At 39.9% G+C, this 26,020-nt stretch overlaps 2 pseudogenes; both read right to left on the reverse strand.

Moving 5' to 3' along the window:
• Positions 1-23,475, reverse strand: part of LOC137234243 (DNA polymerase iota-like) — a 96,057-nt pseudogene extending 72,582 nt beyond the window's left edge.
• Positions 13,936-14,488, reverse strand: LOC137235310 (mitochondrial dicarboxylate carrier-like; annotated as a pseudogene).
• Positions 23,476-26,020: the final 2,545 nt, after the last annotated feature.

Genomic DNA, 26,020 nt, shown 5'->3' on the forward strand with positions numbered 1-26,020 from the left:
GAAAAGGCGTCTACCTATTAGAGGTTTACGCCGATCACTTAATCGGCGGCGGCGGCGCAGGCTCTATCATATACCGGCGGCGGCGGCGTGTGAAAAGCATGAATTTTCGATTTAAAAAAATAGTATTTATAAAAGGGTTTGTTTGTATGTATTTAAGGAAATCAACGTGTTGGCCATTTCGGAAAGATCCGAGGTTTTTGCCTCAAGATCTCGCAGACTGTTCAAACAAAGAAATAGAGATACATAAAATAGCCACACTTTTATCTGCATATCCCGTGCAAAGCGTAGTTTCACCTAGGGTTAACTCCTAATAATCGTCGCGAACACAAATTCTTTAAATCATTTGTGGCTCCTTGGCGGCCACGCACAAATATGACTTACGGTTACTATTAATGGTCTATTAATACTCATGACTCTGGTGGCACAGGGCGCCTCCAGTTTTTCCGGCTGTTTTTAAGAGCTACCAGGCCTTCTGACCCTCACACCATATGCCAGCACAGAAGCTATAGGACTGCGACTTCGAACTCATACCTTCGTCGACGTCATTTTCCTAGAATTTCTAGGTGTAGCTCCGAAGACTTTCCAACGGATGCTTTTGCCGAGTTACACCAGAGAAAAAATTGAAACGTTAGGGAGTTCGGCCAACGATGCCGTCATTGCGTAAAGGGTGAAAGTCGTATAATCCTCGGCGCATCTACATAATTAAAATTTTACAAGGACCCTGGATACAATTTTTAAAATGTATACCAGAGTTTGTAGACGTTTGTGTTCACATCATTGATTTCAATTGTCTTCGTTAATTCAAAACGATGTACGATTGTAACGAATTTACTTGCAAATCCTCTTATTTGCAACCTTCTGCTTAGTTCGAATCACTAAACTGTTGAATAAATAACTCCAATATTTAATAATGCAAAATGGCCTTTATTAAAGTACTTCACAATAAATAACTCTACTATTGCCCGACAGATAGCGTGCTTAATTGAAACTGACTCTAGCGCCTCTATCTGTCGCTGCCTTTTATACTCTTTGATTTCCTCGTTCGCATCTTCTAGGCGCTTCCATTTCCAGAATCTACTAGTTGGCCATCAGCTATCAAATTTCTCAGCTGTAACTACAATTGCACGATTTTATAGCTTCTCTCATTGCATACTTTCGGGCAGGCATGCTTAACGAACGAAACGATATCATTTCGTTACGATAATCTACGCTAATAAACGAAACGAAGTCACTTCGTTTCGTTTATTAACGTTAAGATCGTCAAATTAACGTTAATTTGTCGTTCTTAACGTTAATAAACGAAACGAAATGACTTCGTTTCGTTTATTAACGTTGATTATCGTAACGAAATGATATCGTTTCGTTCGTTAAGCATGCCTGCTTTCGGGAGTATCTCAGATATATGCATGTGGCTGTGCGTTGCTTCTCAGCTTCGTATACGTACATATGTGTAGACATAATGATTGATTCGTTTATGGGGATACATAATGATTGATTTATGGATGTGCATACAAGGCGCTGCTTAGCATCGGGTTAGAGGTGGCAGTACCCCTTAGTGTTGCTAATATTCGTAACAATATTTTAGAATGAAAGTCGACCGATTATAAGTTGAAAGATGTTTACTGCTGTTTTCTGGCCTAATGATATAAGAGCTCATTATTGATGACCGCGTACCTTTAGTTTTCAGACTAGTTTGACTGTCCACTTCGTTATGGTAGCAGCACACACGGTCATTTTTACGACTGTCTTCGGAAAGCTTTTGCTTCACCACTTTGAGTGTTCTTGCGAAGGACAAAGCCTCACCTGGTAAATACATATATTTGCCTACGTATTCACATTTGTAAAAGGAGCCGTAACGTGTAGGTGATATTTAAACTTGATTGATAGGCTAGAATCAATGTGATTAACTCCAAGGAAATAGTTTTGAATAGGGCCGCCAACTTTATGTCAAACCGGGAGATTTGGGTGTTGAAAGATGAAGTGTTAAAATTAAAATTAACATTTCAGATGTTATTGTATAGTTTCGCAAATAAACAACAGATGTTTGAATGTAAGCCCAAGTGATTTTTCAAACCCTTCTCATACGTACATATATTCTCAACTTAAGTATGATGTAAAAGACATTTCAAAGGAGTGTTTTTGCCTCTATACCCTACTAAAGGATTTTGCATCACTGATTTCGCTTATTCTTTCAGCCAATCGCAATATAAAATAAAAAAATAAAAAAAACGCCACTTTTTTTGCTTTTTTTTAACAATTTGAAAACAATTTGAAACGCCTTGGGTAATTTTATTTGAATTCATTGTTCATTATTTTTTGGAAAAATAAATTTATTATATAACGTTTCTTTTAGTGTTTTGTTTTAATAACTTGGTGAATTGGGTGATGCTGTGTTAAGCTGACATCGAAAACACCTGTTTTTTTTTTAAATAACTTTTGAACAGTTAGAAAGAGTTAAATTTCGCAATTAGTTTCTTCTAACTGACAGTGATGTGCATCCGTTAATACCACATTCGACCATATCCGACCAATTTTCGATTTGAACAATAAATGGCCTAAACAGTCTTAAAAGAGTAGAAAATATAGGACCGCGCCGGACGCCGCCGCCGCGCCGATATTTTTGACATTCGGCGGCGGCGTGCGAAAAACGACCCTAATCGGCGGTGGCTGCGGCGTATATCTCTACCACCTATAGAACTAAGCCCAACGCCCTCTTAAAATACTCATTAACACCTTTCGCTTGATACCCATATTGTACAAACGCATTCCAGAGTCACACCTGGTCCACCTTTATGGCGATATCTCGAAAAGGCGTCCACCTATAGAACTAAGGCCCACTGCCTTTTAAAATGTTCATTAACCCCTTTCATTTGATACCCATATTGTACAAACAAATTCTAGAGTCAACCCTGATCCACCTTTATGGCGATATCCCTAAATGGCTTCCACCTATAGAACTATGGCCCACTCCCGCATAAAATACTCTTTAATACCTTTAATTTGATACACATGTCATACAAACACATTCCAGGATTACCCTCGGTTCATTTTGCTACATGGTTATTTTCCCTTATGTTGTCACCATAGCTCTCAACTGAGTATGTAATGTTCGGTTACACCCGAACTTAACCTTCCTTACTTTTTTATACCCAGTTGAGCAAAGCCCACAGAGTATATTAACTTTAATTGGATAACGGTTGGTTGTACAGGTATAAAGGATTCGAGATAGATATAGACTTCCATATATCAAAATCATCAGGATCGAAAAAAAATTTGATTGAGCCATGTCCGTCCGTCCGTCCGTCCGTCTGTTCTTTAACACGATAACTTGAGTAAATTTTGAGGTATCTTGATGAAATTTGGTATGTAGGTTCCTCACTCATCTCAGATCTCTATATAAAATGAACAATATCGGAATATAACCACGCCCACTTTTTCGATATCGAAAATTTCGAAAAACCGAAAAATTGCCATAATTCATTACCAAAGACGGATAAAGCGATGAAACTTGGTAGGTGAGTTGAACTGATTACGCTGAATAGAAAATTAGTAAAATTTTGGACAATGGGCGTGGCATCGCCCACTTTTAAAAGAAGGTAATTTAAAATTTTTGCAAGCTGTAATTTGGCAGTCGTTGAAGATATCATGATGAAATTTGGCAGGACCGTTACTCCTATTACTATATGTATGCTTAATAAAAATTAGCAAAATCGGAGAACGACCACGTCCACTTTAAAAAAAAAATCTTTTTTAAGTAAAATTTTAACAAAAAATTTAATATCTTTACAGTATATAAGTTAATTATGTCAACATTCAACTCCATTAATGATATGGTGTAACTAAATGCAAAAATAAAATAAAATTTCAAAATGGGCGTGGCTCCGCCCTTTTTCATTTAATTTGTCTAGGATACTTTTAATGCCATAAGTCGAACAAAAATTTACCAATCCTTATGAAATTTGGTAGGGGCTTAGACTATGGGACAATAGCTTATTTCTGTGAAAAAGGGCGAAATCTGCTGAAGCCACCCCCAGTTTTAATACACAGTCGGCCGTGTGTCCTTCCGCTCGGCCGTTAACATGATAACTTGAGCAAAAATCGATATATCTTTACTAAACTCAGTTCACGTACTTATCTGAACTCACTTTGTATTGATATAAAAAATGGCCGAAATCCGACTATGACCACGCCCACTTTTTCGATATCGAAAATTACCAAAAACGAAAAAAATGCCATAATTCTATATCAAATACGAAATAAGGGATGAAACATGGCATTTGGATTGATTTACTGCCGCAAAATATAACTTTAGAAAAAAACTTTGTAAAATGGGTGTGAAACCTATCATATTAAGTAGAATGAAATGAAAAAGTTCTGCAGGGCGAAATAAAAAACCCTTGAAATCTTGGCAGGAATACTGTTCGTGGTATTATATATATAAATAAGTTAGCGGTATCCAACAGATGATGTTCTGGGTCACCCTGGTCCACATTTTGGTCGGTATCTGGAAAACGCCTTTACATATACAACTACCACCACTCCCTTTTAAAAGCCTCATTAATACCTTTAATTTGATACCCATATCGTACAAACCCATTCTAGAGTCGCCCCTGGTCCACCTTTATGGCGATATATCGAATAGGCGTCCACCTATAGAACGAAGCCCCACGCCCTTTTAAAATACTCATTAACACCTTTAAATTGATACCCATATCGTACAAACATATTCTAGAGTCACCCCTGGTCCACCTTTATGGCGAAATCTCGAAAAGTCGACCACCTATATAACTAAGGCCCACTCCCTTTAAAAAGACTCATTAATACCATTCATTTGATACCCATATCGTACAAACAAAGTCTACAGTCACCCCTGGTTCACCTTTATGGCAATATCTCGAAAAGACGACCACCTATACAACTACCACCACTCCCTTTTAAAACCCTCATTAATACCTTTAATTTGATACCGATATCGTACAAACACATTCTAGAGTCACCCCTGGTCCACCTTTATGGCGATATCTCCCCACGCCCTTTTGAAATACTCATTAACACCTTTGGTTTGATACCCATATTGTACAAACGCATTCTAGAGTCACCCCGGGTCCACCCTTATGGCGATATCTCGAAAAGGCGTCCACCTATTGAAATAAGGCCCACTCCCTTTTAAAATGCGCATTAACCCCTTTTATTTGATACCCATATCGTACAAACAAATTCTAGGGTCACCCCTGGTCCACCTTTGTGGCGATATCTCGAAACGGCGTCCACCTATGGAACTAAGGATCACTCCCCTTTATAATACTCATTAACACATTTTATTTGATACAACTACCACCACTCCCTTTTAAAACCCTCATTAATACCTTTAATTTGATACCCATATCGTACAGACATATTCTAGAGTCACCCCTGGTCCACCTTTATGGCGATATCTCGAAAAGGCGTTAACCTATAGAACTAAGCCCTACGCCCTTTTAAAATACCCATTAACACCTTTCGTTTGATACCCATATTGCACAAACACATTCTAGAGTCACCCCTGGTCCACCTTTATGGCGATATCTCGAAAAGGCGTCCACCTATAGAACTAAGGCCCCCTCCCTTTAAAATACTCATTAACACCTTTCGTTTAATAGTCATATTGTACAAACGCATTCTAGAGTCACCCCTGGTCCACCTTTATGCCGATATCCCGAAAAGGCTACCACCTATACAACTACCACCAGTCCCTATTAAAACCCTCATTTATAACTTTAATTTGATACCCATATCGTACAAACACATTCTAGAGTCACCCCTGGTCCAACCTTATGGCGATATCTCGAAAAGGCGTCGACCTATAGAACTAAGCCCCACGCCCTTTTAAAATACTCATTAACACCTTTCGCTTGATACCCATATTGTACAAACGCATCCTAGAGTCACCCCTGGTCCACCTTTATGCCGATATCTCGAAAAGCGACCACCTATGCAACTACCACCACTCCCTTTTAAAACCCTCATTAATACTTTTAATTTGATACCCATATCGTACAAACACATTCTAGAGTCACCCCTGGTCCACCTTTTTGGCGATATCTCAAAAAGGCGTCCACCTATAGAACTAAGACCCACGCCCTTTTAAAATACTCATTAGCACCTTTCGTTTGATACCCATATTGTACAAACGCATTCTAGAGTCACCCCTGGTCCACCTTTATGCCGATATCTCGAAAAGGCGACCACCTATAAAACTACCACCACTCCCTTTTAAAACCCTCATTAATACCTTTAATTTGATAACCATATCGTACAAACACATTCTAGAATCACCCCTGGTCCACCTTAATGGCGATATCTCGAAAAGGAGTCCACCTATAGAACTAAACCCCACGCCCTTTTGAAATACTCATTAACAGCTTTCTTTTGATACCCATATTGTACAAACGCATTCTAGAGTCACCCCTGGTCCACCTTTATGGCGGTATCTCGAAAAGGCGTCCACCTATAGATCTAAGGTCCACTCCCTTTTAAAATGTTCATTAATCCGTTTCATTTGATACCCATATCGTACAAACAAATTCTAGGGTCACCCCTGGTCCACCTTTATGGCGATATCTCGAAACGGCGTCCAGCTATGGAACTAAGGATCACTCTCTTTTAAAATACTCATTAACACCTTTCATTCGATACCCATATCGTACAAACAAATTCTAGAGTCAACCCTGATCCACCTTTATGGCGATATCCCTAAATGGCGTCCACCTATAGAACTATGGCCCACTTACTCATAAAATACTCTTTAATACCTTTCATTTGATACACATGTCATACAAACACATTCCAGGATTACCTTCGGTTCATTTTCCTACATTGTTATTTTCCCTTATGTTGTCACCATAGCTCTCAAGTGAGTATGTAATGTTCGGTTACACCCGAACTTAACCTTCCTTACTTGTTAAACTTTATATTAACATATGGTACAATTAAAGCTATTAGATCCGATTTAGGAACGGATTATAAAAACGAATTATTCTCTGAATTGACAAAACTTTTAAAGATTGATCATGATTTCTCAACAGCTCAACACCACGAAACTGTTGGTACTGTTGACAGAAATCAAAGAGGCGCATCCGAGGATATTTACATTACAAGTTTGAAAAGATGCGGTGCGCCCGTATCTATAAAAATAAAACCATATAATTTTGATTAAAGCAGTGCGTCGGTTTAAAGCCTAAACAAATACATTTGCCATTCTCTAATTTTTGAATTTAAATAATAAAATTCAATCAAAATTATAATTTTTGCCATACGTTTCAAATTACAATTTTTTGTAGAAATAAAAAGTTTACTTCTTAAATTTCAATAAATATATTCATAAAAAATATTCAACATCTTTTAAATTGCATGTGAATCTGAATTCCCATTTCCCGTTTTGCATGAATATTTTTCAGCTAATTCCAATCATTGGGTTTGGATTTGCGAATAACAAGAACCTAAAGTAAATAGTTTTGAAAATTCTCCTTATTAACTAATCACTAACTTTTGCATTTCAATGAAACTCACTAACTAAAGTTGTTTTCAATAAGTATTCGCTAATCAATTGTATAATTATAAAAGCTAAAAGCTTTCAGAAATACATACAGCTAATTAAAATAATTTTTTTCAACAAATACTGGTATAATATAATACCTTTCCATACAAATTAGATTCCACATATCTTTTTTCTAAAATTCAGCCTTAGTTAAATTTTTCGCCTCACTGCCCTATACATGCCAGATTCCGATAATTCTTCTAATTCTTCAGTTGCCACAATAAAATCTCCTAAGCCTAGATATTCCTTGCTTGAAGAGTTTTTAGGATTTGGCACTCCAACCAATTCATCACAAATTCCAACTTCTTATTCTAATTCAGACTCTGATTCAAATTTTAATTTAAAGGTTAGTCCCAATTTAAACATTAGCAATCCAAAAATGGCAACAGCTGAGCAAAATAAATCATTTATTAATAGTTGTGCCTCGATTATGCGAGAAAATTACTGCGGCGATCCGTAATCACTTGCCGCATTTATTGATAAACTCAACCTAATAGAAATGTTCTCCGATGAAACGTTAGCCACTACTTTTATCGCTTTCATAAAATCAAAGCTCGAAGGCAAAGCTCGCGAAGCCTTACCAACGCATATAGAATCAGTCAGCCAAATTAAAGAAGCGGTATGTAGTAAAATTAGGCCAGAAAACTCGAAAGTTGTCGCTGGTAAAATTGCAGCCTTAAGAGTAACCAATAACAACTTTTCAGAATTCAGGTAGAAGAGCTTTCTGACTCGTTAGAGGGCTCTCTAATCATTGAAGGTATGACGCAGGTAAAACCCCATGAGATGGCGGTTGAGCAAACCATTAGCGTTTGTAGATTAAATAGTAGGTCAGATATGGTGAATTCAATCCTTGCGTCAACAACCTTCAATTATTCAAAGGAGGTTGCAGCGAAAATGATTATAGAGCGAGAGCAGGAAGTTAAAGAGCGGCAAGTGTTAGCGTTTCGCTCACGTCCGATGAGTATAGTAATTTCCGCGGAAATTCCAGAGGCAACAGTAATTTCAATTTTTCCGATTTCGTCGAAGTCGCTTGTAGCTATTCTCATAAAATATGTTCTTTTCTAGTAGATTCAAAGGCAGACATTTCATTAATAAAAATTTCTAGTTTGGCAAACGATGTAATAGTAGACGATAGTAAAGTAATAAATATAACAGGCGTAACAACAACAACACTAGGAAAAGTTAATACAAGTATAATCGCATCAAATACATTTTTTCCTCTGACTCTTCACGTTGTCAATCACAACTTCAATATTCCTTCGGACGGTATAATAGGGAAAGACTTTCTAAAAACGAACAAATGCATAATCAATTATGCCAATGACACAATTACATTCGGACAAGACACAGAAAAGGTAAATATTTCAATTTTGCATAGCACTTCAACGAATACTCTTGTTTTTGTAGATTCTCATGAGCTTTGCAATGGTGTTTTCATAGCAAAATGTATCATTGATACAAAAAACCAAATTATAAAAGTTATTAACTCCACCGACGAGGTCAAATACGTTAAAGATTTCAATATTCAAACTGAAGACATAAAAAACGTCGATGTCTATCGCATAAATGATACACCTATCGGTTCAAAACGCATAGAAGAGCTTAAATCAATTTTAGCAAAACAAATGCCTTTTTATGCTAAAAAGAAATTACTTGTATTAAGTTTGCAATATTCTGATATTTTTGCATTAAAAATCGACTTAATGAAGCTTAATAATTTCTACGAACAAAAACTTAGATTAACTGACAAAACTCCTGTCTATATTAAAAATTACCGTTTTCCATACACACAATGAGAAGAAATAAATAAACAATTCGAAAACCTATTACAGAATGATTTAATCTAACCTAGTTTTTCAAATTACAACAGTCCTAGCGGCCGCGTGGTGTGATGGTAGCGTGCTCCGCCTACCATACCGAAGATCCTGGGTTCACGCCCTGGAAAAACCAACATCAAAAACTTTAGAAACAAGTTTTTAAATTAGACGAAAATTTTTCTAAGCGGGGTCGCCCCTCGGCAGTGTTTGGCAAGCACTCCGAGTGTATTTCTGCCATGAAAAGCTCTAAGTGAGAACTCATTAGCCTTGCAGATGCCGTTCGGAGTCGGCATAAAACAAGTAAGCCCCATCCCGCCAATTTGTAGGAAAAAAAATAGGAGCACGACGCAAATTGGAAGAGAAGCTCGGCCTTAGATCTCTTCAGAGGTTATCGCGCCTTACATTTATTTTATTTTATTTAACAGTCCTCTAATTTTGGTACCGAAAAAAGATCCAACAGGCAAAAAGTCGTATCGTATGTGCGTAGATTTCCAGCAGTCATTAAAAAGCTTATAGCCGAGAAATTTCCACTAGCACGCGTAGATGACATACTCGACAATATTGGCAGAACCAAATACTTTTCAACTTTAGATCTTTTTTCTGGTTTTCACCAAATATCCCTTCAGCCTAAACCCAGAGACGTAACTCCCTTCAGTACAGATCGAGGAGCGTTTCGTTGGAAAGTTTTACCTTTCGGGTTAAATATAGCTCCAAACTCTTTTTCGTATGATGTCAATAGCATTTTCAGGCATTTCGCCAAATCAGGCTTTTATGTATATTGACGAAGTTATCGTCATCGACACACCACCTTAAAAATTTAGAAAAAGTTTTCGAAACCTTTAGAAAGTTTAATCTAAAATTAAATCCCAACAAATGTAATTTCCTTCGTTCCGAAGTAACTTTTCTAGGCCATAAATGCACGTCAAAAGGTTTTCTGCCAGATGATTCGAAAATAGAAGCTATTAAAAGGTATACTAAGCCAAAAGACAAAGATGCGGTTAGGCGATTTGTCGCGTTTGCAAATTACTACAGGCGATTTATACCCAATTTTGCGTCTCTGGCAGCGCCTTCAAATCGTCTAAATCGGAAAAAAGTTGAATTTGTTTGGGATGAAGCGTGCGAAAACGCTTTCGAAAAGCTAAAACTTGCATTAATGTATCCTCAACTGCTACAATACCCTGACTTCACAAAAGAATTTATAATTACAGTAGATGCTTCTAAGAGTGGCTGTGGTGCTATATTGAGCCAAAAGCATGGTGAACGATTTACCAATTTGTGGCTGATGCTCTTTCACGCATTAGAATAGACGAAATAAAAGAATCTACAAAGCATGTTTTAGCAGTCCAAACGCGATCACAAACTAAACAAAAGGAATTACAAAATAAAGACGATAATTTAACTAATACATTTTGCGAAACGCCTAAAGTACAAGTTTATGACAAATTTTCATACGATGTTTCAGAAAAGATACCGCGAATAAAGTCGACTATACAATTAAATAAAAATAATGAGATCTCCAATATACAGATTTATGCGCATTAAAAAAAAAAAAACTAAACCTACTTAATTTTGTGAATGCTAACGGAAAAACAAATTTAGATGAGTTATTTTCGAGGCTTGCAAAAGCAGCCGGCAGTCATATTAAGCAGTTAGAATGGCCAAAAAATTATATATTTTTCAACAAATTTTCAATTACGAATTTTAAAACTAGCGGTAACAAAATTTTATAACACTACAAAGACAAAAACTAATGACAATTTATACTGAGGATTCTTTGTTAGGCGGACATTGCAGGATGCCTAAATTTTTCCGCATCTGTCTGCTATCCCCCCAATGCAACCCTGCGAATCGATACTCGATACTCGAATTAATTTGTAACCACCCACACCATCACCGCCACATGCATGTGCATGCATGTACATGTACGTGTATGTGTGTTTTTTGTCAGCACTCATGCATATGCATGTCGGGGTTGATGTGTGGGTGCCTTTCCCCTCCAAAACGGAGGATTTTGCGGGTGAACGGTTGTAGCTTGCTATACAACCGGCCCCTTGGATTCTAACAGCCAACCTGTTCACATCTGCCGCCAGCGATCTCTGCCGTAATTGTTTGCGTTTATTCAGGTAATATTGTAACCTTTGCTAATTTCACATTTACCCAATAAATCATATCTATTATAACGAGAAATCTCGTATTCTCTTATTTTGTTCCAACCCGCTTATTCCCACTGAGATCGACCCGGTGCGCCCACCTCTCCAGGATTAGACGCGCACCGGCCGAACATTTGGTCCTATCTCCCCGAGAAAGGAATATACAGCACCTAAATTACAGTCCACAAAATACGACCGTAGCTGACCGCACAAATTTCAAATTCCTCACATAAAAAGTTATATGGAGAGTTTTTGCCACAATCAACAGCGATAACACAATAAGTTTAAGAACGGCTATTATTTAAAACCACCGTCAAACACTGAGCAATCGACAGCGAGCGGAAGCCACTGCAACACCGAGTTATCTTACCACATCATCACATCATCACCATTATACAAGTCACCAAAAAATACCTGAGTAAGTGCAATATTTCTTGCCACAATTTTTTTTTCTGGTTATAAAAAATAAATAAAACCGAGTAAAAAAAAAGAAATATTCTCAGTGCCACACGCGTAGTGATTTGGTATTAATTGCGAAAAGTGTAAAAAATTAGTGACGAAAAGAAGGAGAAGTCCAAACGCGTAACATTAACGTTTTTAATTCCTTGTGACTATCTGGCCAGTCCCCCCACCAGCGGAAAGGCTCTCCGGACACAGCACAAGGAAGAGGTACACATAACCTCACTTTCACATAAAATTTCACGCCACTCGATTTAAATTTTCTATTTGCATCACTTTAATTTCACTAGTTTCTTAATAAATTTTCGCACAAGATTTATTACACGTTTTTACACTTTTCGTCGAGTTCATACCAGCGCGCGCACTTATTATACAATACGATTTAACTTGGAAGTGGCGAGTGGCCCCCTTTATTTACACAAAACACATTGGTGTTGCTTCCCCCTGCTCCCTGTTTTACGGCACAAATAATCTGCAAAGTCAGACAAAAATAAACAAATTAAAAGTAATAATCAATTCTGCGTAATTTTAATAGTTGTTGGTTGGGTGATTCGCTCAGGTTTTCAAGTTTTATACCCCTTGATTAATTCGCTTTCCACTTTAATCCATGAACATGGAATCATATATTAGATTTGCCGATCGAATAATCGAATTCGAGGCCGATTTTAATGACATAAATGCGGCTCTGCACACTATACACACTCTTGCAATACAGCAAAAAGAGTTGCAAGCTAAGTGGGAAAAAGCCGAGACCGCCCTCGAGGAATTGCTTGACTCTGACACGCTCGATGCTAAGAAAATTGCAGCGGTCAAGATCAAGCATAAAGCGGCATATGCCGTATTCCTGAGATGCATGTCGAACATGGCTGAAATTCAAACTAAATTGAAGGAGGAAAAAGATATGGCAGTCAAAGCTGAGGGAGAACGCGCGCGCGAACATAGTATCCACCTGCCAGCTTGTGATACTGAGGTATTCAAGGGCGACTACCTATCTTGGCCAACGTTTCGTGACCTGTTCACGGCCATATACAAAAACAAAAGTCGCCTAAGCCCGGTAGAAAAGTTGTTCCACCTCAATCAGAAAACTCAAGGTTAGGCAAAGGACATCGTCAAGAAATGTCCCTTGACAAATGAAGGCTTCGAAACAGCCTGGAAAAACCTATGTGAGTGATACGAGAATAAGCGGATTCTCGTAAACTCACAACTACAAATTTTGTTTAATCTAAAAAAGATAGATATCGAGTGCGGCAGCTCTATCAAAGCCTTACAGCGCGACATAAATAATTGCTTGGCATCTTTAAAAACACATCAGATCGATGTTTCAAATTGGGATGCGATTATTACCTATTTATGTTCGACAAAATTACCTGAAAATACGTTGGCTCTATGGGAGCAGAGCATTGACCACAAGACGGACATATCCAAGTGGGAGGATATGGACAAATTCTTGTCAAATCGTTTCCAGACACTTGAAACCGTGTCTGGTTTTACAGGGAATGCCACTTCTAAAGTGCAAAAATCAAACACGTCGCGCCAGTCGACGGAAAACCCTACAAAAAGACTTGGTGCTTTTCAAACCAAAGTGTTTAGGCCACCAGCCTTAATATTCGCTACCACCCTAATGCACATTTTTTGGCAATATTATTATTTACCGGTAACGGCCCACCCCTGCCGAGCGCTAACTTCAAAGGGGAAAAACTCGACGAAAGTTGGCTATCGGCAGGTGGTGCGGACCTTTTTCGTTTTTAAATATTTCTTTTCTATTTTGGAACGTTTACGAGCCAGCAGCTAGCCCAAGGTGAGTTATCCAAACCAACCATTTTTCATTTTTTTCTAAGTTGCGATTCTCATTATAATTAATATTTGAGATAACTAATTTTCCTACATGTGAATTTGCCAAGTGCATAGTAAAGTGTGCTGTAATTAATTCTCCTTAATTCTCCTTCTCCTTCTTGATCTGATCGTAAAATGCAATTTGGCCAATTGTCAATAGAACACCCCTTCCAGTGGCTGTTGTAGCACCAGAAAATAAACGCGCAAAACCTTCATGCCGATAAACTTTGATTAAACCATCAAAAGCATTTTTATAGTTCCTGCGTTGCTCGGGTGGTAATTTAACATCATTTTGCATACGAACCTTCACCATATCAGCTGGTGTGCCAACAATACCGCCTGCTAAACCAGCTAAGGTGATTTTACCAAGGAATGTATCGGTATTGATTTGTTTCTTGCCTGCTTCATATATGCCGAAACGAGTCATCGAGTACGTCATCTGACGTAGGATGGATGCAGATAAGCCATTGTACAAGGCTAGGACACCTTGTTCTCGTACCACTTTTGCAATCAACTGTAAAACAGATAATTTGCCTTGCTTTCTGTAACGTAATTTTAACTAAATCTAGTGGATGTTTACAACAAGCAGCGCCAGCGCTAGCAATACCACCAAAATACCATCGACCTTGACGCTGTGTATTTATACTGGACATGGTGTTGGTATGAAGGGTTTATAATTAATTATTAAAAAGACAGATTCTGGGTGGGCTTGGGCAAGACTTGTGCTTTACAAAACAGATTAACGTTGTACTTTTTGTTGTTGAGTATTTTGCTCCAACATAATCCATGCTCGCTTGCCAAATATCTGTATTACAAAACTATTATATTTGTACTGAACCTATCCAGCGCATATCACAAAAAAAAAAAACAACTTCTCATAGGCCATTGTAAGTACCCGATTTTCACGTATCGTTTTCATATTGTGGATGTTTGCGTACTCTTCGCCCAAGAACAGTTTTTGAAAGATCAAACTTTTGTGCGGCTTTTCGCACTCATACCTTCTATGACTGCTTGTAGCACATAATATAACGAATCTACAGGTGTATTGGTTACCGGTGCACAAGCAACAGCAGCACCAGCAGCATTCAAAGGTTCATAAGTGTCATCAGTCTTTACTGCTGAAATTGGATCAGCAGTGGGATCAAGTGCGTTATACAAGGATTGGTGATGGTGGTGCTGCTGTTGCAGTTTTTCATTTTCTGTTGTTCCAATTGCCAATTTATATGGACTTCTTTCAGTTTGGGTGTCTTTAGACGTAAGCCATGTTTTTTAAAGAAGTAATGAGCTGAAACGAAACAAAAGAATAAAAAATTAGTCAATTTATAAAATTATAAAAAAGGAACGATACCTGCATACTTACCCATCACACAAGTTTTTTCTTCATAGTGAAAATCATTCAAAATGTATCTATCCTCATTTCCATGAATGAATGTCATTTTGAATGAACGAAACAAGGGTGCCACTCGATGCCTTTTTCGTACGCAGTAAGCACATTGCGCGCGATCCAAAGGGTATCACAACTCGGATCCATGAGATCCAACACACCCGAGCGTTAGCACGTGAACAAAAATCAGAATACATATATAATCGCGAAAATATAGACCTAAACAAGAAGGCGCGCTCTGGTTTGTATCATGAGCTTCCTTTTATCAAAACCAAAAAAAAAAATAACAATGGAAAAAATAAGCAAAATAGGTATCTTCCTTAAATCCGTTTCCATTATTATTTTTATTGGGAAAAGTTAAGTTTTCTTCTAAACTCCAACTTAGTTTAGACTGTTTCGTGAACTATAAAGAAATAACTTCGAAATTTAAGACCGTAACATTTCCAAGCCTTTCAACGTGTTTAGTAGCGTAGACTTAACGGTGGAAGAGCTAATGGGAGATTTCAATACAATCTTTAAGATTGATAAAATAATTAAAGAAAGGGTCAGAATGTTTTTACGAAATAATAATTCAACAAAATCAACGTGATGGGAGAACCCAAAACAAAAAAATGAAAATTTCCAGAAATAATTATTAGCGTTGATGTCGCGTCAAGACTCAAACGCGAGCTGTCCCTAAATGGTTGGCTACTCGAGGATATTCATCAGCGTTCACATCTCACTTTTTGCATACACATTAAATCCTCGTTGGGATTTCTATCTGTGGTTCACATTTTATACTATATCCACATTGGGATTACCATCTGCGTTTTAATTTTTTTTAAACACGCCAAATTTTTTTTTGGAAAATATTTCTATCTGTGTCCAACACACCTGTTAAATAAAAAAAAATAAATAAATGTAAGGCGCGATAACCTCCGAAGAGATCTAAGGCCGAGCTTCTCTAAAGCATAAAACATGTAGGTCCCGTCCGGCCAATTTGTAGGGAAAAATCAAGAGGAGCACGACGCAAATTGGAAGAGAAGCTCGGCCTTAGACCTCACACACCTGTTAAGACACATTAAATATTTGCAGACGATTCTCTTCTCTGCATTGCACATCACTGTAGACACATTAAATCCTTTCAGGACTTCTATCCGTGCTTAATATCACTTTGCACACACTAGAACCTTTCAGGATTTCTATCTGTGCTGCATATCACTACATTTATATCACTTTATACACACTAAATCCTCGTCAGGATTTCTATCTGTGTTTATTTCCATATCACTGTATACACATTAAATCCTCGTCAGGATTTCTATCTGTGGCTTACATAATCCTCGTGACGATCTCTATAAGTGGTTCATATCACTGGCCACACATTACATTCACGTCAAGATTTACATCTGATTCAAATTTTTTCTTATCACTAAATTCACATCAGATTGCTTTCTGTGTTAACACATACAATCCGATCAGAGTTCAAATCCGTGTGTTTTTTAGATTTTACTCACACAGCACAATCACAGCAGGATTGATAGCTGGGCTACGTACAAAAAAAAAAAACAAAACACTCTTATAATTTTTGCTGCGGTTGAATATACACCAACGCCACTAAGTCTTTTGCCTTCAAGCTCGACACCTTCAAAGAAACAAAATATTCAAATTAATAAAATCAATGGAGGCTTATATTAGATTGGCTGATTCCATAGCCGAGTTTGAACAAGATTTCAACTCCACCCCGGCCGAATCCCGGAACAAGCACACCCTTGCACTACTGCAGGAGGAGCTAAGGGCACTATGGAAGAAGACCAAGTCCACATATGAAAGTCTTCTCAGCAATTCTGAACTGTCCAAAGACGAGCTCAGCTCATTAAGAAAGAAGAATAAAAGTTGCTTTGCATGCTACCTGCAATGCATGTCTGCTGTGGCGGCTGAAGCCGAAGCTATCACCCCACAGCCGGCGAAAGATGAAGCAAAGGATGACGACTCTTCGCGCCGTGGACATAAAATGCGGCTGCCGCCTTGTGACACCGATGTATTTAAAGGCGACTACCTTTCCTGGCCAGCCTTTAGCCTGGAAAAATCTAAGGGACAGGTACGAAAATAAACGTATCCTCGTCAACACACAATTAAAACTTTTATTTAATCTGACGGCAGTCGAACAGGAGTGTGGAACCTCCATCAAAAAATTGCAACGGGAGATAAACAATTGTATTTCTGCATTACAATGTCATAATATTGACATCACAAATTGGGATGCAATTATAACCTACCTATGCTCCACAAAACTCCCTGAATCTACGTTGGCTCTTTGGGAACAGACCGTAGAACGAAAAACAGATATCCCAAAATGGGAGGATATGGACAAATTCCTGTCCAATCGCTTCCAGACATTAGAGACGGTTTCTGATCTTAGGGGTAACAAAACCACAAAAGCACCCAAAAGTCAAAATTCAAACTCTCGGGAAAATTCTACGAAACTTGGGGTTTACCAAGCCAGCGTACCCAAATCAGCCTGTAAGATGTGCAACAGTACAGAGCACAAATTACGAAATTGCCAAAAATTCCGTAGGTTGTCCACGTCAGGAAAAATTGAATTTATCAAAAACAATAGTTACTGTCTGAATTGTCTGTCGGGTGGACACACCGTGACACGATGCACTAGCCAATTCAATTGCAGCACGTGCCATGCGAGGCACAACACCTTGCTCCATCTTCCGACAGCACAATCAAAGACAACTCCTCAAAGGTGGACTCAAAACGCCCCCGACAACACACCTTCAACCTCACAGCAGGCTAGGGCAAGGATGGCGTCTGAAAAAAGACAAGATAATGCTAATAACGTCTCTTCGTGTCATGCTAACACCACTAAAGGGGTGTTATTAGGAACAGCACGTGTTAATATACACTATAATGGAGTGAAATTTTTCGCCAGAGCGCTGATAGACTCTGGGTCCGAATGCTCTTTCATAACAGAAAGACTAAAAAAGCGAATAAACCTTCCATCCAAACGTCTGCATGTGCAAGTGTCAGGAATAAATAATACCCCATCTGCACAGGTAAAGGAATCATGTGTGATTACGTTAGGTTCGCTCACAGACCCCTTAGTGAGCATCGATACAGTGGTCTTAGTCCTGCCCCAATTAACAGGGGACCTTCCGACTTGCCAAGTTAGCGCAACGACTCGACAAGCGTTTCCTGATCTGATTCTGGCGAATAAGAGGTTCTTCATTAATGAACCAGTCGACCTCGTACTTGGAGGCGACATTTATCCCCAGATAATACTGACCGGTATAAGGAAGAACGTTCTAAATACGCTTCTCGCCCAAGAAACCGTCTTCGGTTGGATTCTAACTGGTCGTGCAGAAGTACCTCACCCAACTAATACACGGGTATCCTTTTTTACTGAAATCAGCCTAGACAAGCAACTAACCGCTTTCTGGGAACTTGAAAACGTACCTAAGAAAAGGGCACTTAACGAAGATAATGCCTATTGCGAGGAACTTTTCAGACTTACAACAGAAAGAAATTCCGATGGCAAATATACTGTCGCCCTTCCTTTTAAACAGGATTTTCCCAACAACATCTCCTTAGGGCCTTCCCTAAACGGCGTCTGCTCCCAATTCTACCGGAATGAGACGCGCCTAGCCAAGACACCGGCCCTAAAGACAGAGTACAATAGGGTACTAGCGGAATATGAGACATTGGGACATATGTCAAAAGTTCCAAAAATCATACCACCCCACGTGACCGATTGCTACTTCTTACCCCATCATGCGGTTATAAAAGAGGAAAGCACCACGACCAAAGTTCGTGTGGCGTTCAACGCTTCGTGTCCCACAGCCAATGGCACAAGCCTAAATGACGTACTTTATACAGGCCCAGTGCTTCAGCCCGACTGAACGATTCTACTCCTTCCATGGAGATTCTTTAAATATGTTTTTAATAGCGACATCGAAAAGATGTACCGGCAGATATGGGTAAAGCCAAACCAAACACAATTCCAGAGAATAGCTTTTCGCAACAATCCTAGTGACCCAATCAGCGTCTACGAATTAAAGACAGTCACCTTTGGAGTCAATTGTGCTCCTTATCTGGCGATAAGGATACTGCACCAACTAGCAGGCGACGTTGAAACTTCATTACCCATTGCCGCAGATATCTTACGGACAGGTATGTACGTCGATGACGTTCTAGCCGGGGGACATAGCATCGAATCCACACTCAAAGCTCGCGATGAAATCACAGATGCATTACAGTCCGCTGGTTTTTCCCTCCGCAAATGGACGTCAAATTGCTCAAGAATACTTAAAGGAATACCCAAACCTCATCTGCTCAACGAAGACTTTTTGGAATTCGAGGAAACGAGTGCGGTCAAGACCCTAGGTATTCGATGGAACGCGCATGCGGATTAGTTTTACTTCACGGCAAAACCAATTGAAAATCGGGATATGTTAACGAAAAGGACAATACTTTCTGCAATCGCTAAACTTTTCGATCCTCTAGGTTGGCTCGCCCCAGTCGTCATTGTTGCAAAAATCATTATGCAAGACATTTGGCTAGAGGGGACTGACTGGGACGAACCAGTGTCGGCAGGAACCCTAGACCGATGGCATAATTTTATGCAGGAATACCCCTCCATTAACGGAATTCGTATCCCACGTTGGGTGTATTTTACGCCAACCAACGACGTTGAAATACACGGCTTTTGCGACGCCTCGGAAAAAGCTTACGCCGCGACAGTCTTTTTACGAGCAAAGATAAAGGATGAGGTCTACGTTAACTTATTAATAGCAAAAACAAGAGTAGCACCCGTTAAAACAGTTTCCTTACCCCGATTAGAGCTATGCGGTGCAGTGTTGCTAGCCGAAACCATCGAATCAGTGCGTGAAAATCTGCATTTAGAAAATTTCAATCTATACCTATGGACAGACTCCACGATTGTTTTGGCGTGGATAAGAAAACCCCCTTGTTCTGGGTCAACCTTTGTCGCTCATCGAGTAACGAAAATAGTAGAAAAGGTAGGAAACAAATCCTGGCACCACGTAGAATCCGCATCCAATCCTGCAGACCTGGCTGGCCGAGGACTATCAGCGAAGGAGTTAGTCAATAACTCTTTGTGGTGGCAGGGACCTTCTTGGTTACAAGAAGATAAGACAGAATGGCCAATACGAGAAAAGGACTATCGGACTAACATAGAGGAGAAACGGGTGCAGGTTCATAAAACTTCAAAAATAAGAGATAAAGACGACATCCTCGAACGGTTTTCCAATTTATCCAGGGCCTTGAGGGTCATATCTTATGTTCGAAGATTTATCGAAAGAACCAATCCTAAGACAAAATCTTCCTTTAAAGCGGCATCGCCCTTCATTTCACCCGATGAAATCCAGGCCCCGACAAGTCAGTTAATACCTTTCTACCAACGGAGGCACTATTCGGAGGAACTTTCGAGCTTAAATTCTGGGAAGCTCATCGGTTCAAAGAGTGAAATCCTCCCTCTCACCCCCCTTGTCGATGAAAAGGGCATATTGAGGGTGGGCGGTCGTCTTTCAGGGGCCAAGGATCTTCCCTACAGTGAACGGCACCCGATCATTCTGCCGTATGACTGCCGGCTCACACGACTTCTTGTCCAGTTCATCCATAAAGACACCCTGCATGGGGAGAACCAACTTATGTTTCGTCGCCTACGCAAACAATATTGGATCCCTAGGGTCAAAAATATGATCCGATCGGTCATACACAATTGCAAAACGTGCACAATATTCCGCAAACGGACCCAAACCCAACTTATGGGAGATCTACCCTCAGAACGAATCACCTTTTCCCGGGCTTTCACCAATGCGGGGGTAGATTTTGCCGGACCATTTGACATCAAATCTTATAGTGGAAGAGGATGCCGCATGTCAAAGGGTTACGTCTGCCTCTTTGTTTGCTTTGCAAGCAAGGCGATTCACTTGGAAGCCACTAGTGACCTCAGTACTGCCGCATTCCTGGCAGCGTTCGATAGGTTTGTTGCCCGGCGAGGATGTCCAAAGAACATCTACTCCGACAACGGAACCAACTTTGTGGGAGCCTCCAGAGCTCTCCGCTCAGAACTCAAAGCCTTCCTGGCGGATGCTCGCAACCGAACTCTATCCAAGTACTGTCACCAAAACCTGACATGGCATTTCATACAACCAGGAGCTCCTCACATGGGCGGACTATGGGAGGCAGTGGTCAAGAGCTTCAAGAACCACTTCAAGAAGATCGCTTTGGATCACAAATTTACCCTTGAAGAGTTCAGCACACTACTTTGTCGAATCGAGTCCTGTCTCAATTCTCGACCGTTAAGCCCCTCCTCCAACGAGCCGTCCAACTTGGAGCCACTTACTCCAGGCCATTTCCTCGTGGGAGGGCACCTGTTAGCTCCACCGGAGATCGACGTCAGCGAGAATCGCGCATCACTCGTCAATCGATGGGAAAAACTTAAGGCGCTGTATCAAACCTTCTGCAAACGGTTTAAAACCGAGTATCTCACCGAATTGCAGAAGCGCGTTAAGTGGAAGCATCCACAATCAAACCTTAAACAGGGAGACCTAGTCGTCATTAAGGAGGATAATCTGCCCCCCAACGAATGGAGACTAGGTCGGATGGCCAATCTTCATTATGGCCCCGATAGCCGAGTTCGAGTCGTCGAACTGGATACGGCAAGGGGACAAACCACCAGACCAATCACGAAATTGGTCCTACTACCACCCTCCAGTGAGGGTGAGGGAGACTTGTAACTCCCACCCGTTATAACAACCCGCTTAACCCAGCTTTCGTTCACCCCAAACGAGGCCAACAACCCGCTTAACCCAGCTCTCGTCCAACCCGAACGAGGCCAACAACCCGCTTAACCCAGCTTTCGTTCACCCCAAACGAGGCCAACAACCCGCTTAACCCAGCTCTCGCTCACCCCGAACGAGGCCAACAGAACCCTACCGCAGATCTAATATCTGCCACAGAACCTATACGCCCTCGGCCAAAGGCACGAGGCCAACAAAATTTAGTATAAAAAGCATTCAGTTTACGAATAGCTGACAAGTACCGAACTGCATAATAGCTTCGAATATTTCTTAATTTTATGATGAATTTACTAACTATACCATGATCTATTAGTGTGGATGAACACAAGTAATTGTATAAAAAGTACGGATACCTATACACATCCGAAACCTAATTTAAAATTCATCGCTCCACAGCAACTGGACCAGCACAGCGATTCGCGCAAAAATGTCATTAAAAAACAATGCCTGAGCTATCAGCATTGAAAAGACAAAAATAAAATAAAACATTAAATAATACACCGAATATGTCATCTGGTAAGATGTGGTGAGCGATATAAATCACTATACATCTCAAAAGGGCGGACATCCACCTTCTCTTTCGTGAGCATTCGTATCTAGTCATATAACAAGGGCAGGAACGCAAAGGCGCCAAATATAAGGCTGATTCATTGGGGAAGCAAAACCGTGTCACACCGGATATAGTTACAAAGCGTTGCACCAGCTTAAATAGCAGCGGCGAGACGATGTGTAGCTATGCCGAGCTAAATAATTTAAGGCCAAGTTTCAACACGGTAATGTATGCACATTGAGTTAGCCGTTAGCCAACGTTTCTCGCACCGTACCTACAGATTGCCTCTTTCAGCTTTGAAAATTTTGGGGGCCAAATTCCAAGAAAATCATTGCTCTGGGTTACATGCATAAAGTTTCGTGTTTTAGGAGCCAGAAATTTTTTCATATAATACTCACCCTGAGTCCCCCTGTCCAGGATATATGCTTGCTCTAAAGAGAAATCGGTTCTGTTCTCCATGAGAAAGGCCGCACAATCTACAACATCGCTTTTCTATTGACGTATTAAAGCCGCTCTCAACATCCCACCAACATTGTTAACGGTTATGAGCGTTTTGCCGACATAGCAAAACGTGATTAAGTGCTCAAAAGTGTCGCTGTCGCTCTTTACGTAAAGAGAACCCGTATGCCAAAGCGTCAGCCTAAGTAGTAAGTAAAAAAAAAAAAATAAAAAATTTTTTTTTGCATTTACTATGGTTTTAGCTAATGGATTTTCGCAAAACCTACCTTTTCGAGTGGCGGAATCAATTTGCTGGTAGCCACCATTGAAGCAATCGCGGTTCGACGACTCGAACTCGGTTATCGGTTTCCACGACTACGTAAGGCATGATGAAGTACTGAACGAATGTCGGTTATGTCGATGGGCTCCCCCAACAAACAAGGCATCGCGTGCTGCAGTCCCATTACCCGATTTTGCGTATTATGTTAATAACGAGAGACGAAGTTTAACTGGGTTTTAAAAATTAAAAAGTACTCGAGCCGGATCATTGATCTGATCGTAAACTGCAATTTGGCCAATTGTCATTAGATCACCCCTTCCAGTGGCTGTTGTAGCACCAGAAAACCTTCATGCCGATAAACTTTGATTAAACCATCAAAAGCATTTTTATAGTTCCTGCGTTGCTCGGGTGGTAATTTAACATCATTTTGCATACGAACCTTCACCATATCAGCTGGTGTGCCAACAATACCGCCTGCTAAACCAGCTAAGGTGATTTTACCAAGGAATGTATCGGTATTGATTTGTTTCTTGCCTGCTTCATATATGCCGAAACGAGTCATCGAGTACGTCATCTGACGTAGGATGGATGCAGATAAGCCATTGTACAAGGCTAGGACACCTTGTTCTCGTACCACTTTTGCAATCAACTGTAAAACAGATAATTTGCCTTGCTGTCTGTAACGTAATTTTAACTAAATCTAGTGGATGTGTACAACAAGCAGCGCCAGCGCTAGCAATACCACCAAAATACCATCGACCTTGACGCTGTGTATATATACTGGACATGGTGTTGGTATGAAGAGTTTATAATTAATTATTAAAAAGACAGATTCTGGGTGGGTTTGGGCAAGACTTGTGCTTTTACAAAACAGATTAACGTTGTACTTTTTGTTTTTGAGTATTTTGCTCCAACATAATCCATGCTCGCTTGCCAAATATCTGTATTACAAAACTATTATATTTGTACTGAACCTATCCAGCGCATATCACAAAAAAAAACAAGTAAGGAAGGTTAAGTTCGGGTGTAACCGAACATTACATACTCAGTTGAGAGCTATGGTGACAACATAAGGGAAAATAACCATGTAGGAAAATGAACCGAGGGAAACCCTGGAATGTGTTTGTATGACATGTGTATCAAATGAAAGGCATTAAAGAGTATTTTATGAAGGAGTGGGCCATAGTTCTATAGGTGGACGCCATTTAGGGATATCGCCATATAGGTGGATCAGGGTTGACTCTAGAATTTGTTTGTACAATATGGATATCAAATGAAAGGTCTTAAAGAGTATTTTATGAGGGAGTGGGCCATAGTTCTATAGGTGGACGCTATTTAGGGATATAGCCATAAAGGTGGATCAGGGTTGACTCTAGAATGCGTTTGTACGATATGGGTATCAAATGAAAGATGTTAATGAGTATTTTAAAAGGGATATATACTTAGTTCCATAGGTGGACGCCGTTTCGAGATACCGCCATAAAGGTGGACCAGGGGTGACCCTAGATTTTGTTTGTACAATATGGGTATCAAAAGAAAGGTGTTAATGAGTATTTTAAAAGGGAGTAATCCTTAGTTCCATAGGTGGACGCCGTTTCGAGATATCGCCATAAAGGTGGACCAGGGGCGACCCTAGAATTTGTTTGTACGATATGCGTATCAAATTAAAGGTATTAAGGAGGGTTTTAAAAGGGAGTGGTGGTAGTTGTATAGGTGGTCGCCTTTTCGGGATATCGCCATAAAGGTGGACCAGGGGTGACTCTAGAATGCGTTTGTACGATTTGGGTATCAAATGAAAGGTGCTAATGAGTATTTTAAAACGGAGTAATCCTTAGTTCCATAGGTGGACGCCGTTTCGAGATATCGCCATAAAGGTGGACCAGAGGTGACCCTAGAATTTGTTTGTATAATATGGGTATCAAAAGAAGGGTGTTAATGATTATTTTAAAAGGGAGTAATCCTTAGTTCCACAGGTAGACGCCGTTTCGAGATATCGCCACAAAGGTGGACCAGGTGTGACCCTAGAATTTGTTTGTACAATATTGGTATCAAAAGAAAGGTGTTAATGAGTATTTTAAAAGGGAGTGATGCTTAGTTCCACAGGTGGACGCCGTTTCGAGATATCGCCATAAAGGTGGACCAGGTGTGACCCTAGAATGCGTTTGTACAATATGGGTATCAAACGAAAGATGTTAATGAGTATTTTAAAAGGGAGTAATCCTTAGTTCCATAGGTGGACGCCGTTTCGAGATATCACCATAAAGGTGGACCAGTGGTGACCCTAGAATTTGTTTGTATAATATGGGTATCAAAAGAAAGGTGTTAATGAGTATTTTAAAAGGGAGTGATGCTTAGTTCCAGAGGTGGACACCGTTTCGAGATATCGCCATAAAGGTGTACCAGGTGTGACCCTAGAATTTGTTTGTACGATATGGGTATCAAATTAAAGGTATTAATGAGGGGTTTAAAAGGGAGTGGTGGTAGTTGTATAGGTGGTCGCCTTTTCGAGATATCGCCATAAAGGTGGACCAGGGGTGACTCTAGAATGCGTTTGTACGATATGGGTATCAAATGAAAGGTGTTAATGAGTATTTTAAAAGGGAGTAATCCTTAGTTCCATAGATGGACGCAGTTTCGAGATATCACCATAAAGGTGGACCAGGGGTGACCCTAGAATATGTTTGTACAATATGGGTATCAAATTAAAGGTATTAATGAGTA

Source organism: Eurosta solidaginis, chromosome X (genome assembly GCF_040869045.1).
Source record: "Eurosta solidaginis isolate ZX-2024a chromosome X, ASM4086904v1, whole genome shotgun sequence".
In the NCBI taxonomy this organism is placed as follows: domain Eukaryota; kingdom Metazoa; phylum Arthropoda; class Insecta; order Diptera; family Tephritidae; genus Eurosta; species Eurosta solidaginis.